Here is a 17522-nt window from a genome sequence, read left to right as displayed (position 1 = left end):
ATCTCATTCCTAATCCATAGGGTTCAATATGGCATTGGTCCACCCTTTGCATCTAGAACAGCTTCAACTCTTCTGGGAAGGCTGTCCACAAGGTTTAAGAGTGTGTTTATAGGGAATTTTGACCATTCTTCATAAGCGTATTTGTGAGGTTACATACTGATGTTGGATGAGAAGGCCTAGCTCTCAGTTTCCACTCAAATTAATCCCAAAGGTGTTCTATCGGGTAATGGGCAGGCCAGTCAAGTTCATCCACACCAAACTCTACCATCCATGTCTTTGCGTTACTCTATGGACTCCATGACCTCCATGGTCATGTTGGAAGAGGAAGGGGTCAGCTCCAAACTGTTCCCACAAAGTTGGGAGCATGGAATTGTTCAAAATGTCTTGGTATGCTGAAGCATTCAGAGTTCCTTTCACTGGAACTAAGGGGCCAAGCCCAGCTCCTGAAAAACAACCCCACACCATAATCCTCCCTCCAATTGCATGGCTTGGATGCAGCTGCTTGTCCATGGAAACCCATTCCATGATGCTTTCTGCGCAATGTTCTTGAGCTAATCTGAAGGCCACATGAAGTTTGGATGTCTGTAATGATTGACTCTGCAGAAAGTTGGCATCCTCTTCGCACTATGTGCTTCAGCATCCGCTGACCCCGCTCCATCAGTCCATCAGAAATCATATTTCATTTCCACATACGTTCATATTTCATTTACACATACATGATGCTTTAATTTTGCTTTTATTTAAATGAAAATATGAATTTGCATTTCGTGATAATACGTCATTGAAATGTCATTTTCAACCTCACCACCACGCTAAAAAAATGTCAAAATTCAAATGTTAAAGGGGGAAATAGCACCTCTCATGTTTGCAATAACATTATGAATCCAACAGCGCTCTGAGCAGAACGCATTTTCATTTTCATGGTCTTCCACTACAGTAATCCAATCAGATTTCACAGCCTTCCACTTTAATCGGCCAATTAATTTCGACAGCTTTCCCCATCAGACTCCCAATCAGGACGGGACTATATCATGCTAAGCAGTACAGGCAAGTTTTTTAACATGGCCACAGAAGTCTTCATTACATTAATTCAAAGGGTAGATGAATTTACACCCGATTAGTGTGAAAGGTTAATCGAGCAAGTGGAAGAATTCTCTGCCCTATCTGGAGTTGATGTGACTGTTGTTATTAAAACAAAACCCATAAAAAATGTGGGTGAGATTCACCAAGACTGGACTACAGCTGGAGTCTGTGCTTCAGGAACCATCACACACAGATGTATGCAAGACATGGGTTTCAGCTATCATATCCCTTGTATCAAGCCACTCTTGAGCAAGCAACAGCATCAGAAGCATCTCTTGACAAAAATGACTGAACTGCTGCTATGTTATATTCTCTGATGAAAGTAAATTTTGCATTTCCTTTGGAAATCAATGTGCCAGTGTCTGGAGGAAGAGAGGCACGGACTCAACGTTGCTTGAGGTCCAGTGTAAAGTTTCCACAGTCAGTGATGGTGTGGGGTGGCATGTCATCTGCTGGTGTCAACAGTGTCTGGCCGTAAATCTCACCTTGCAGGCCATCTCCTCTCTGAGACCGATCTCATCCCTGAGACCAGGAAATGACGACTCGCTGTTACGTGATTGCATAAGAAATTAAGCATGTCAGATCACAAAATCACTCCTCTGCTTTCGCCCCCTACAACAGAAATAGTTCACTATATTGTGTCAGCTAATGGTAAATAGTACCCTATTTCTGTGTAATAGGGAGCAATTTTGAATGCAGAGATGGGTTATATTATATTATATATATATTTTCTAGCAAACATCACATACAGTCGTGTGCAAAAGTTTGGACTAGCTGCTACATTTTTCCCCACCTCAAATTCCGACTCCCCGGCAGAATCAGACTCCCCTCGTTTGCACACGCATAAAGACGCTACAGATGATATTAGGGAGTTACAGTGATTATAACTTAGTTCATTGAGCACTTTAGTTTTGTCCAAACTAGATATTTAGACATAATACTGCTGTAATACTGCGAAGTCATGTGGTCAGAGGTGAACTTCGGTATAGCCAGTGTGTTTTTTATTTAAAATAATTAACACCCTTGAGCCAGTGTGGCTTTGGACATAGATAATGCAGTTTGCTGTGATGGATAATTAAAGTCTAGCTCTTATTTATGCATAGAAACATAAATCGTCAATATAATCTGTAGCATCTTTATGCGGATAAACGAGGGGAGTCGGAATTTGGAAACACCGACTGAAAGCCAAATCTGTCGCACGTAAAAAGCTACAGGCACCGTTCAGAAACTGATCAGTTCAGTTAAATGTATTCAGTTCAGTAGATATATGCGGCTTTTAGCCCGGTGCGGCTTATACAACATTTTCCATTTTTTTTACTTTGTAAGTGCGGCTTATATTGAGCTGCGCTCTATAGTCCAAAAAATATGGGTAATATTATGAATTAATTATATTATAATTAATATTTATATATAAATGAAACTCCGTTTACAAATATTTGCACATAAATGTATAATATAACCATGTGTTTAAATCATTCTTGCTTTCACATATATATATATATTAGTGGTGGGACTTTAACGCGTTAATTTCGATTAATTAATTACAGGAAAATTAACGCACTAAAAAAATTAACGCATTTTAACGCACGATACACTTTTGCATCGTGGAACGTTTCTCAGTGCACGAGTTCCAGGCGTACAGATTATATGGACGCACGATAAGATGAGCATGATGCAGATGACTGAAGAGGCTACGCTGGTGGATGGGAAATTTAAATATAAGAAACTTCCAGATGGAAGTTCAAACAAAAATAGTGTTATTTACACTTTATGTAGGAAGGAGTTCGCTTATCACAGGAGCACTTCCACCCTTCGTTACCACCTCAACGCAAAACATGTTGCAGCTAAAGCTGGGCGTACACTGTACGATATTTGAAATCGTGTACTCAGCTCCAGCTCAAACTGTACGACTAAATCGCAGGGAGAGTCGGCTCGTGGAGCTGCTTCAACAGTGCGATACTCTCACGAGGAGCGATTTGAATTTCAAACATGTTTGATATTCTTGCGACGCTGCGATTTCTGATCGGGAGTTGGTCGTGAGGTGTGAATCGCTCCTCGTTTACTTGTGTAAACTATACGATGCACGACACGCGATTGAGCCGAAACGAGTGAAAAATCGGCTGAAAATGGACCAAAAATCGCACAGTGTACGCCCAGCTTAACGCGCAGGTCAGTAATGATAACTTAGCTGCTAAATGTATTCCTAGTACGATAGGGTGACCTAAACGTCCGCATTTCACATCCTGTCCTGGTCGTCCCGGGTTTTTTTTAAAGTGAGGAAATGTCCTGGTTTTTAAAGTACCTTCATTGGACCATTAAGACTGGATTAAACTTTCGCGAGTGACCGTAGCGCGCGACTCCGCACGCGTTTATACATGACGCGTCATATTATTTGTGTTGTTCGCTCTCTGTGGTCGAAGGCTTACAAGAAGCGCTGCACATTGCGTCAACTGATGCAAGTTACGAACTACCGTCCAGGGGTGAGTTTCCCAAAACGTTCTTAGCACCAAGTACTTCTTAACCTCGTACGTAAGAACGAGGGAAAAAAAACTGGTTATTGTGAAAGGGAAGTAAAACAGGTTATTGTGAAGAGCGCCACAAATGTGCTTCTGACTGGGGATCACTGGACCTCTGTTAGCAACAAGAATGATCTTGGTGTGACAGCTCATATTATAGATGATGAATGGAAGATCCAGTCATTTGCTTTGAGCATGCAGAAGACCACTTCTAGGCACTATGGAGATGCCTGTGGCAGAGGCCTGGGAAATTTAAGAAAAGTATACCATCTAAAATGGTATTAAAAAACATCTTCTGATTTACTTCAATTTTTCCAATATCCTGAGCAAAACTCCCAAAATTAAACAACATTTTGGTCAGAATTTCCAATGTTCTGAACTGTTTTCTGCACTAATATATTGGTCTGTGTAGTAGACTGGTGGAAAAATAAACAAGATGTTGAAGTTTGATTATGTTCATTGATTCATTCATCATTCAAACTTAAATTAATATTTCTCATGTTAAATACTGAAATGCGATTAAAATGCGATTAATTTCGATTAATTAATTACAAAGCTTCCGATTAATTCGATTAATTTTTTTGATCGCGTCCCACCCCTAATATATATATATATATATATATATATATATATATATATATATTATACTACACATTTTTAACTGAATGGAGTAGAAAGAATGTAACCATTTTTGACAGTGGCATTTAAGCACATGTTAAACACAACCTATAAAAGAATAGAAGAAGAGAGGTAAAGAAGAGAGTGCAGGCAGGGTGGGGAGGATGGCATAAAGTGTCTGGGGTGATCTGTGATAGAAGGGTGTCGGCTAGAATCAAAGGAAAGATCTATAGGACAGTAGTGAGACCTGCTATGTTGTATGGACTGGAGACAGTGGCACTGACAAAGAGACAGGTGAGGGAGATGGAGGTGTCTGAGATGAAGATGTTGAGATTCTCATTTGGAGTGACGAGGAAGGATAGCATCAGAAATGAGTTTATTAGAGGATCAGCACATGTAGCATGTTTTGGAGATAAAGTTAGAGAAGCGAGATTGAGATGGTTTGGACATGTACAGAGGAGGGAGGAGAGGTATATTGGTAGGAGGGTCTTGAGGATGGAACTTCCAGGCAAGAGGAGGAGAGTTAGATCTAAGAGGAGGTTTATGGATGCAGTGGTAGAGGATATGAGAGTGGCTGGTGTGTCAGTGGAGGACACTCAGGACAGGGCAAGATGGAGGAGAAACACATCCTATGGAGAAAATCACACATAGATTTTTTTGGTTTGATTTTAAATTATATTGCTGATGCTAGACGAACACTAGACACTTAGATTTGTCTGGTAAATGACGCCTGTTATATTCCAGTGCAATACCGCCCCACGCCAGTAGCTGGCGGTCAAGATAATACAGGACCTCCTGGAACCTCAATAGGTCCCACAGATGAGCTAAGAGTCAGAGGTGAGATATACGGCCAGACCCTACTCGCTGATGTTGATATTTTCTGAGGTCCAAGGTTAACGCTGCCATTTACCAGGAAGTTTTAGAGCACACAGTACCAGGACCTGGTTTAAAGACCATGATATCCCTGTTCTTAATTGGCCAGCAAACTACCCTGACCGTAACTCCATAGAAAATCAATGGGATATTGTGATGAAGAAGATGTAATACACCAGACCCAAAAATGCAGAAGAGCTGAAGGTCACAACCTGGGTTTTCATTACATTTGAGCAGTGCCACAGACTGATTGACTTCATTAGTTGTCAGTTATAATCATAAAAAAATCTGTCTGTGTGTAATGAATGAGTATAATATACAAGTTTCTCTTTTTAAATAGAATATCTGAAATCAACGTTTTTATGATATTCTTATTTTTTTATCAGCACCTGTCCTTTTCACAATAACAACTGCACAGTAACCATAAACCAGATGCATTATTCTCATAAAAAAACTAAGAATATATTGTAAGGAATATAAAAATTAAAGTGGAAAAGAAGATGGGAAATTAATAGCACCACAGGGCCTTGATACTGTGATGCTGCCAGATGTTTGGAAGACTGATCACTGGTAGAATTACATTATACATTATAGGTCAGCATCAGAGATGTAAGAATAACATAATACTGAATAAAAAAAACATTGTTTCAAAAGAATCAGTTACTAGCTCAAAATCAGCACTGACTGCACTGGTACAATGAAATGCATTGGACAATAAAGTAGAAATAAACCTAGTGTGATCAAATAATATATAATAGACATTAAAGAGAGATGGAATATAAATAAACAATATCTGTGCATACTACAGGTGTATTCAACTAAGGATTTTCATAGTCGAATCTGATTCGTCAGAATTTCCCTTTAGTCGACTAATAGTCAAATCGGATTTTTAAATTTTTTTTTTATCTAGAGCACCTTAAACGGGATCCCGTTCTCATTCAGGACTTTTTTCCACTTCAAAGTAAAAACCTAAACCTCAGATAAATGAATAAAAATGGTAGGTTGGCTTTATTCGGCTTTTATTTATTTACTTATTAATTTTTAATGAAACGTTAGAGAACATTAACAAAAAAAAGTCACCGTCAATCAATCAATCAATCAAAGTTTATTTGTATAGCGCTTTTCACAACACATGTTGTCACAAAGCGCTTTACAGGATTTAAAAGGTTAACAATACTATGGGTCCAGAACCCTAATGAGCAAGCCAAAGGCGACAGTGGCGAGGAAAAACTCCCTATGATGGTGGGGAATAGGAAGAAACCTCGGGAGAACCAAGACTCAAAAGGGAACCCATCCTCCATTGGGCGGCCCGTTAACACACAAATTACACAAAATACAGACAAATACACAAGTCACACACAAATCACACAATCAGACTAAGTAAAGGTAAAAATGAAAGTTCTGGGTTTTGATATTGACACTGTAAATGTCTGTTGATGAACGCCAGGCTTTCATTCCGTGTTGAAGCAGCGATGCTGGTATTGTAGACTCCGACTGCAATGTTACTCTCCAGGTGAACCTCGGAGAAAAGATAAGAGATGTAGTAAATATGTAACAGATTAATCAAAGGCCAAACTAAACAGATGAGTCTTTAATCGAGTTTTAAACATTGAGACTGCACTGTAAAAAATTGCTGTTAATTTACAGCAGAATTCCAACAGTATTAACCTGTTATTTTTGAAAACAGCACTCTACTGTTAATACAAACAGAAAATTGGTAATTTACTGTTCTTTAACAGGACTATAAATTTACAGGGAAAATCTGACAGTAAACTACTGTATACTTCATATACAGGAAGTTGCTGTGAACTGATAAGCATTGTGGGTATCTTTGCTGTAATTCGAGCGCCCCCTTTTGAGCATTTCCTAATTACAGTAATTAACTGTAATTAGCAATGGCTGCTGGGAGATTAGAAAATCCTGAGTTTTTTCCCTATTTTTTTCTACTTGCTTCAGTGTTTTAGCAGTTGTAACACTGCATTGTGGTGCAAGTTACATCGTGGACCTGAAAACCTAATCTAAAGTTTTAGCTAACCGTACGAAGCTAACAAAAAATATTAGAAAAATACTTAGGCTAGAATTTTATATAAGGGCAGTCATGGCCTGGTGGTTAGGGAACTGGTCTTGTGATCGGAGGGTCGTGGGTTTGATTCCCAGACCTTAGGCCATGACTGAGGTGCCCCTGAGCAAGGCCCTTAACCCGCAATTGTTCACTTGTATAAAAATGAGATTAAAATGTAAGTTGCTCTGGATAAGGGCGTCTGCCAAATGCCATAAATATAAACCCAGCCATTGATGGTTAAGGGTCTTGCTCAGGGGCCCAGCAGTGGCAGCTAGGAGGAGGGGGGGATTCGAACTCAGGACCTTTGGATTGCAACACCAACGTCTTAACCACTGAGCTACCACTGCTGTTTTTGTATACAGAGTTCTGTTAGCTGTAACAGAAATTAACAGTAAATTGCTGTAGGTTTAAAAAAAAAAACAGTAATATTGTGTAGATTGTGTTTACAGTATTATACTGTAATTGTAATTACGGTATCCGTACTGTAAAAATAGGGTATAATACTGGTGAAACTGCTGCCAGTAAATTACTGTAATTTTACATGGAAATTTTTTACAGTGTGTGTCTGAGTTCCGAATAGAGGCAGGAAGATTATTCCACAATTGTGGAGCTTTAAAAGAAAAGGCTCCTCCACCTGCTGTGATCTTTTTGATCCTAGGAACAGTTAATAACCCTGCGTCCTGCGAGCGAAGTGAACGCGCTGGGTTATATTGTTCAATAAGTTCACTAAGATAGTCTGGAGCTAAGCCATGCAGCGTTTTATATGTTAATAAAAGTATTTTATAATCAATACGGAATCTAATTGGCAGCCAGTGTAATGACGATAGTACGGGACTAATGTGATCAAACTTATTAGTTTTTGTTAAAACTCGTGCTGCTGCGTTCTGAACCAGCTGGAGTTTGTTTATCGATTTACCAGAACATCCAGCTACGAGACTGTTGCAATAATCTAAACGAGAGGATATGAATGCATGGATTAGTTTTTCTGCATCACTAATATTTAATATGTTTCTAATTTTGGCAATGTTGCGCAAGTGAAAGAACGCTACCCTAGTTATATTATTAATATGTGTATCGAACGAGAGATCTGTGTCTATTGTGACGCCCATGTTCTTTACCTCTGCGCTGGGGGTCATAGTAAAAGAATGTAGATTCAATGCTACATTATGTATCTTGTCTCTCGCAGCCCTAGACCCAGCTATTATTAATTCTGTTTTATCGGGATTTAGTGCTAGAAAGTTACATGCCATCCAATGTTTTATCTCTTCTACACATTTCTCAGTCTTACTGTTTGCGCCAAAAAAAAAATCATCTGGTTTTGCCGATAAATATAGCTGAGTGTCGTCTGCGTAGGAATGGAAACATGTCATGCTTATGCATAATCTCGCCTAAGGGTAACATGTACAGTGTGAATAGAAGTGGTCCTAGGACTGTCCCTTGTGGGACACCATATTTAACCTGCACAGATTTAAAGGTTTTATTATTAACACTTACACATTGGAAGCGGTCAGTTAAATATGATCTAAACCAGGAGAGTGCAACTCCTTTAATACCTACCGTGTTTTCTAGTCTATCCAGCAAAATGTTGTGGTCTACAGTATCAAAAGCTGCACTAAGATCTAACAGTATAAGGAACGAGACAAGCCCATTATCGGCCGATATTAGTAGATCATTCACTACCCTGAGTAAAGCTGTTTCAGTGCTGTGGTTTGGTCTAAATCCTGATTGGAACTTTTTATGGACACTATTTGATTGGAGATAGTGGTTTAACTGATTGGAAACTGCTTTTTCTAAAATTTTAGAGATAAATGGGAGATTAGAAATGGGTATATAGTTGGCTAGAATCTGCGGATCGAGATCTATCTATCTATCTATCTATCTATCTATCTATCTATCTATCTATCTATCTATCTATCTATCTATCTATCTATCTATCTATCTATCTATCTATCTATCTATCTATCTATCTATCTATCTATCTATCTATCTATCTATCTATCTATCTATCTATCTATCTATCTATCTATCTATCTATCAACTGTCCTACGTATCTAAGCTTCAAATCTATCTAGCAACCTTCCTATGTATCTAAGCTTCAAACCTATCTATCTATCTATCTATCTATCTATCTATCTATCTATCTATCTATCTATCTATCTATCTATCTATCTATCTGTCCAGCAATCTTCCTATGTATCTATGTACTAAGCTACAAACCTATCTATCTATCTATCTATCTATCTATCTATCTATCTATCTATCTATCTATCTATCTATCTATCTATCTATCAACTGTCCTACGTATCTAAGCTTCAAATCTATCTAGCAACCTTCCTATGTATCTAAGCTTCAAACCTATCTATCTATCTATCTATCTATCTATCTATCTATCTATCTATCTATCTATCTATCTATCTATCTATCTAGAAACCTTCCTATGTATCTATCTACTAAGCTTCAAACCTATCTATCTATCTATCTATCTATCTATCTATCTATCTATCTATCTATCTATCTATCTATCTATCTATCTATCTATCTATCCAGCAACCTTCCTATGTATCTATGTACTAAGCTACAAACCTATCTATCTATCTATCTATCTATCTATCTATCTATCTATCTATCTATCTATCTATCTATCTATCTAGAAACCTTCCTATGTATCTATCTACTAAGCTTCAAACCTATCTATCTATCTATCTATCTATCTATCTATCTATCTATCTATCTATCTATCTATCTATCTATCTATCTATCTATCCAGCAACCTTCCTATGTATCTATGTATTAAGCTACAAACCTATCTATCTATCTATCTATCTATCTATCTATCTATCTATCTATCTATCTATCTATCTATCTATCTATCTATCTATCTATCTATCTATCTATCTATCTATCCAGCAACCTTCCTATGTATCTATGTACTAAGCTACAAACCTATCTATCTATCTATCTATCTATCTATCTATCTATCTATCTATCTATCTATCTATCTATCTATCTATCTATCTATCTATCTATCTAGCAACCTTCCTACGTATATATCTACTAAGCTTCAAATCTATCTATCTATCTATCTATCTATCTATCTATCTATCTATCTATCTATCTATCTATCTATCTATCTATCTATCTATCTATCCAGCAACCTTCCTATGTATCTATGTACTAAGCTACAAACCTATCTATCTATCTATCTATCTATCTATCTATCTATCTATCTATCTATCTATCTATCTACCTAGAAACCTTCCTATGTATCTATCTACTAAGCTTCAAACCTATCTATCTATCTATCTATCTATCTATCTATCTATCTATCTATCTATCTATCTATCTATCTATCTATCTATCTATCTATCCAGCAACCTTCCTATGTATCTATGTACTAAGCTACAAACCTATCTATCTATCTATCTATCTATCTATCTATCTATCTATCTATCTATCTATCTATCTATCTATCTAGAAACCTTCCTATGTATCTATCTACTAAGCTTCAAACCTATCTATCTATCTATCTATCTATCTATCTATCTATCTATCTATCTATCTATCTATCTATCTATCTATCCAGCAACCTTCCTATGTATCTATGTATTAAGCTACAAACCTATCTATCTATCTATCTATCTATCTATCTATCTATCTATCTATCTATCTATCTATCTATCTATCTATCTATCTATCCAGCAACCTTCCTATGTATCTATGTACTAAGCTACAAACCTATCTATCTATCTATCTATCTATCTATCTATCTATCTATCTATCTATCTATCTATCTATCTATCTATCTATCTATCTATCTATCCAGCAACCTTCCTATGTATCTATGTACTAAGCTACAAACCTATCTATCTATCTATCTATCTATCTATCTATCTATCTATCTATCTATCTATCTATCTATCTATCTATCTATCTATCTAGCAACCTTCCTACGTATATATCTACTAAGCTTCAAATCTATCTATCTATCTATCTATCTATCTATCTATCTATCTATCTATCTATCTATCTATCTATCTATCTATCTATCCAGCAACCTTCCTATGTATCTATGTACTAAGCTACAAACCTATCTATCTATCTATCTATCTATCTATCTATCTATCTATCTATCTATCTATCTATCTATCTATCTATCTATCTATCTATCTATCTATCTATCTATCAACCGTCCTACGTATCTAAGCTTCAAATCTATCTATCAACTGTCCTACGTATATCTATCTATCTATCTATCTATCTATCTATCTATCTATCTATCTATCTATCTATCTATCTATCTATCTATCTATCTATCCAGCAACCTTCCTATGTATCTATGTACTAAGCTACAAACCTATCTATCTATCTATCTATCTATCTATCTATCTATCTATCTATCTATCTATCTATCTATCTATCTATCTATCTATCAACCATCCTACGTATCTAAGCTTCAAATCTATCTATCAACTGTCCTACGTATATCTATCTATCTATCTATCTATCTATCTATCTATCTATCTATCTATCTATCTATCTATCTATCTATCTATCTATCTGTCTATCCAGCAACCTTCCTATGTATATATCTACTAAGCCTCAAATCTATCAACTGTCCTACGTATATATATCTATCTATCTATCTATCTATCTATCTATCTAGCAACCTTCCTACGTATATATCTACTAAGCTTCAAATCTATCTATCTATCTATCTATCTATCTATCTATCTATCTATCTATCTATCTATCTATCTATCTATCTATCAACTGTCCTACGTATCTAAGCTTCAAATCTATCTATCTAGCAACCTTCCTATGTATCTAAGCTTCAAACCTATCTATCTATCTATCTATCTATCTATCTATCTATCTATCTATCTATCTATCTATCTATCTAGAAACCTTCCTATGTATCTATCTACTAAGCTTCAAACCTATCTATCTATCTATCTATCTATCTATCTATCTATCTATCTATCTATCTATCTATCTATCTATCCAGCAACCTTCCTATGTATCTATGTACTAAGCTACAAATCTATCTATCTATCTATCTATCTATCTATCTATCTATCTATCTATCTATCTATCTATCTATCTATCTATCTATCTATCTAGCAACCTTCCTACGTATAAATCTACTAAGCTTCAAATCTATCTATCTATCTATCTATCTATCTATCTATCTATCTATCTATCTATCTATCTATCTATCTATCTGTCCATCTACTTACCTACTTCTCTGTCTACCTACCTGCCAACCTACCTTCCGTCCAGCAGTGGCTCCTACAGACGGAACACAGTTACACGTGACTGTATGTGGGAGACTGATAACAAGAAATTGGACTGGAATCAAATTTGTACAGCAATATTGTTTGACGGTATTGTTCGCACTGCAATTTGTTGACAAAAACACTGACTGAAATTCAGAAAAGACAGACAACTGACTGGAAAAACAGCAAAATTAGAAACTTATTCTACACATTCAAAACAACCTGAGCACATACAGCCTCCTCTTGCTGTGTGAAAATTGAACCTCTGCTACCACTATGAGCTAGTCTTGATATCCTATATGGTATAAGAATGCAAAAATGCAAACCTAGAAACCTATCTATCTATCTATCTATCTATCTATCTATCTATCTATCTATCTATCTATCTATCTATCTATCTATCTATCTATCTATCTATCTATCTATCTATCCAGCAACCTTCCTATGTATCTATGTACTAAGCTACAAACCTATCTATCTATCTATCTATCTATCTATCTATCTATCTATCTATCTATCTATCTATCTATCTATTCGGCTGCACCCAGCAACCAGCTTCAGCCATTGTGAGACCATGACTTACATGGTCCACAATTGTTGCCCTTACTGTATTTCACTGTTTTGTCCCCTCAGCCTTACACCACACAGTCTTACCCCTCTACACCACAGTCTTACTTCTCCTATTGACTGTTCACCCTATACATGGCCTTGTCTTTCCATTATGAGACTTTGTGATACTGCCGTGTTTAGCGTCTATAAATGTTTGCCAATTACAGTAAAGGTTCATGAGACGCACCTCTGACCTGTGGTTGAGACCATTGGTTGATCTAAGCCTTCACCAATTCCCTTTCTTACTGTAACTGAATGTTCACTTGCAAACAATTTAATCAAATTAGGATAAATTACCAAAATGTAACAAAAAAATTAACTAAATAAATGTAAAATGATGCCGTAGAGATTATGACAACATGTTCAGCACTTTTGAGATGTGGAGACTGAATGAACTGTTTTGAGAATTTCAATTCTGATCTGTATAATGAACCAAACCGACTGAGAAAAACTGTATATCTAAGCTTCAAACTTCTATCTATCTATCTATCTATCTAGAAACCTTCTATCTATCTATCTATCTATCTATCTAGAAACCTTCTATCTATCTATCTATCTATCTATCTATCTATCTATCTATCTATCTATCTATCTATCTATCTATCTATCTATCTATCTATCTATCTATCTGTCCATCTACTTACCTACTTCTCTGTCTACCTACCTGCCAACCTACCTTCCGTCCAGCAGTGGCTCCTCATTCCAAAGGAGGAGAAGCCTCAGGCTTTGAGCCAATTCCATGACATCACTGTATATATTGTGATGTCATACACAAAATCACACACGCACACACATGTGCACTCACACACACAAACACACAATCTACTAAGCTTCAAATCTATCTATCTATCTATCTATCTATCTAGAAACCTTCCTACGTATCTATCTACTAAGCTTCAAACCTATCTATCTATCTATCTATCTATCTATCTATCTATCTATCTATCTATCTATCTATCTATCTATATCTATCTATCTATCCAGCAACCTTCTTATGTATCTATGTACTAAGCTACAAACCTATCTATCTATCTATCTATCTAGAAACCTTCCTACGTATCTATCTACTAAGCTTCAAACCTATCTATCTATCTATCTATCTATCTATCTATCTATCTATCTATCTATCTGTCCATCTACTTACCTACTTCTCTGTCTCCCTACCTGCCAACCTACCTTCCGTCCAGCAGTGGCTCCTCATTCCAATGGAGGAGAAGCCTCAGGCTTTGAGCCAATTCCATGACATCACTGTATATATTGTGATGTCATACACAAAATCACACACGCACACACACGTGCACTCACACACACAAACACACAATCTACTAAGCTTCAAATCTATCTATCTAGCTAGCTAGCTAGCTAGCAACCTTCCTATGTATCTACTAAGCCAGGGATAATAGATCAATAATAATTTAATACCCATCCATCATCTGAACCGCTTAATCCCACTAGTCGGGGTCATGGGGGGGCTGGAGCCAATCCCAGCATCTCCGGGCGAAGGCAGGGTACACCATGGGCAGGTCGCCAGTCCACCACATGCACCACATGCCAGTCCAACACACACGCACACCTACGGGCAATTTAGAGTGATCAATCAACCTAACACGCATGTCTTTGGACCGTGGGAGGAAACCGGAGTACCCGGAGGAAACCCACGCAGGCACAGGGAGAACATGCAAACTCCACACAGAGCAGCCCAGACCGAGAATCGAACCCAGACTGCCTTGCTGTGAGGCGACAGTGCTAACCACCACACCACCATGCCGCCCTAATAATTTAATAATTAAAAGAAAAGAAAAGATGATAGAGCAGGACTTTTTTGTTCTTGTCACGTAGGGCTATGCCCCTCTCCCGTGTCGGTGTTGTTCCTTGCCCGGTTATCCCGCCCTGCGTATCTGTTGTCCTGGTTTCCCTCTGTCTGCCACGCACGTGTCGTCATTGTGTTCAGTTGTGTCTAGTTTAGTCCTGTGTACTTGTGTTTCGCCCGTTGTCAGTTATTTGTGGTTTGTTCGGTTTTGTGGATTATCTGTCATCGCTGTTCTGGTTTTTTCCGTCTCCGTTGTGTTTCTCCATTGTGAATGGCTCTCCTGTTACGACTCTTGCCTGTCCTGTTGACCACTTGCTCTCCCGTTTTGACCCGTGACTGTACAAACGACTTCGCCTATGGAATTCCCCTTATTAAATCTCGCTCTTCTCACCGTGTGTCCGCCTCCTCGCTCCGCAGCGCGCTTCGCGTTACAGTTCTTTGATATGAAGGAGTTCAAATACCTTTTTGCACTTTTTTATTAAGCAAATGTTTTGTCTTTGTTGCTTATTAATGTTAATGCATTTATATGCAGAAAATAGATGTATGTTGGTGCAATAAACATACAGATCTGAATTCCTTTAACATGTGTTCATATTGAGAATAATTTGTAGTGTCTTTCATATTCAATTATTTGAAGTGCGTGGTCATGTGGCCCTCCAATAATAGTGCTGAAAAAATTTTGGCCCTCTTTATCATGGAAGTTGCCCATCCCTGAAATAGAGCCTCTGATGAGCTTCCTTGACCATGGTGTCCATGTGCAGTAGACCTCGGTGATAAACCCACAGAGGAACATGAAGCTGCTAACCCTGTCAACGTCAGCATCGCCAGTGTAGCAGTGTCCACCCCCCTGCTTTCTCATGTAGTCCAGTCTTTTCTTTTGTTTTACTGACATTGATAGATTGTTGCTGTTTAATTACTTCACGTCCATTACTTCATCACTGTCTGTGACAAGACCCAGTATGCAAGAATCATCAGCACACTTAATGATGCTTTTAGAGCTGTGGTTGACCTGGTTGTCAGGAAGTTTAATATCCAGGTACAGATGTAGATCTCCAGCTGGTGATCAACGAGCTTAGAGACACGTTTTGAGGGAATAATAGCATTATATTTACTCCCTTTGTCTAGGTACGCAGCTTGTGTCATCAAGGTAATGTCATCTATGGACCTGTTTGGTCTTTACGCAAACTGAAAAGAATTGCACGTTGTTATCATTGTCCCAGTTACAGAGACCTGCAGTTCTGACTGATTTAAAAAAAGGGAACTGGTGCTTTGTCAAATATTTGATCAAGCTTCTGCTTTCACTTTGACCTTCCCTTAATCAAATTGACAGACAAACCACTACTTAATGCAGCAAGGAGTAATAAAGTACTTCACATAAATACTTTTTTTATGCTTACTTTTATATAGACTACTTAAAAGGGTAATGATTCCAATGTTGCACTGATTATTTATTTAAATTTTCTTCATGTATCTGTGTAGATGCTTCTGTTATGTCCATAGGGGGTGATATGAACTTCCCCAGCTGGCCCTACAGTCTAGAAACAAAGACTCTGATTTGCTCTAATCAGGGCTTTGGTGTTTTTAATTCTGACCTATTCTCACATGAGGATACGTATGAGAGGATCACATGAGCAAAATGTACTTCTGTAAGTCAAATGCTGTGAATATTAATTGTAGCTGGTTCAATCATATCAGTACTGCAAAGTTTTATTTAATAATTTTGTTTCATGTAATTCTCTGTGCTCTTTTATCTTGGAACAACACCTCAAACCATGTTGTTCAACAATGTAAAAATGTTATGAAAATTATAATTATACCATTGAATTAACATTGCCCCACAGAAAATGGAAGAGTTTAAAAGCAGCATTATTTTTTTTTATGTAGTGGATGGTAGAGTTTGGGGATGGGAGTGTCCCTTATTCATCCACATCAAAGGGGGTGACCCTTCAGAAGAGGAGCTGGATGTAGAGGAGGTGCCCAGGAGGACACGCAGCCCCAGCAGGCCTCAAGCACATTCTTGTGGGCTGCCAGACCTCCCTTTATCAAGGCAGATACACCTGGCGCCACAATCAAGTGCTGCGTTGTCTGGCCTCAGCCACTGAAGAGAAAAGAACTGCCACAAATGCCGCGCATCAGGAAGTCCAAACCTCAATAGCCTTCATCTGGCAGGGTGAAAGACAACCAACCAGAGCTCCTTCCACAATTTCAAGCCTCATTGGTACTACAAGAGACTGGCAATTGCGGGTCAACCTTGAGAAGAGCCTAGTGTTTCCACCTAACATTGCTGTGTCAAGCTTGCACCCAGACCTGGTTTTGTGGTCCAACTCCTGTCGCTGTTTACATCATCGAGCTCAAGGTGCCCTGAGAGGAAGCCATTGATGAGGCCTATGAAAGGAAAAGGTTGTGATACTCTGACCTTGTAGCCCAGGCAGTAGAGCGGGGATGGACAGTGCCGGTGTGTCCAGTGGAGGTGGGCTGTAGGGGGTTTGTGGCTAACTCCACCATAAGGCTCCCGAAAGAGGTGGGCGTCAGAGGGCAAGCTCAGAGGAGACCCATCAAAGAGCTTGCCACCATAGCTGAGAGAAGTAGTCACTGGCTGTGGCATCGAAGAAAGGAAATGGCATGGGGGGCAAAGTGATCACTCAGTTCCTGAGACACACACCCAGATCTGATCA

The sequence above is a fragment of the Brachyhypopomus gauderio genome, chromosome 12, assembly GCF_052324685.1.
Source record: "Brachyhypopomus gauderio isolate BG-103 chromosome 12, BGAUD_0.2, whole genome shotgun sequence".
In the NCBI taxonomy this organism is placed as follows: Eukaryota; Metazoa; Chordata; class Actinopteri; order Gymnotiformes; family Hypopomidae; genus Brachyhypopomus; species Brachyhypopomus gauderio.
The sequence above is the reverse complement of the archived record's forward strand: the minus strand, read 5'-3'. Positions refer to the sequence as shown.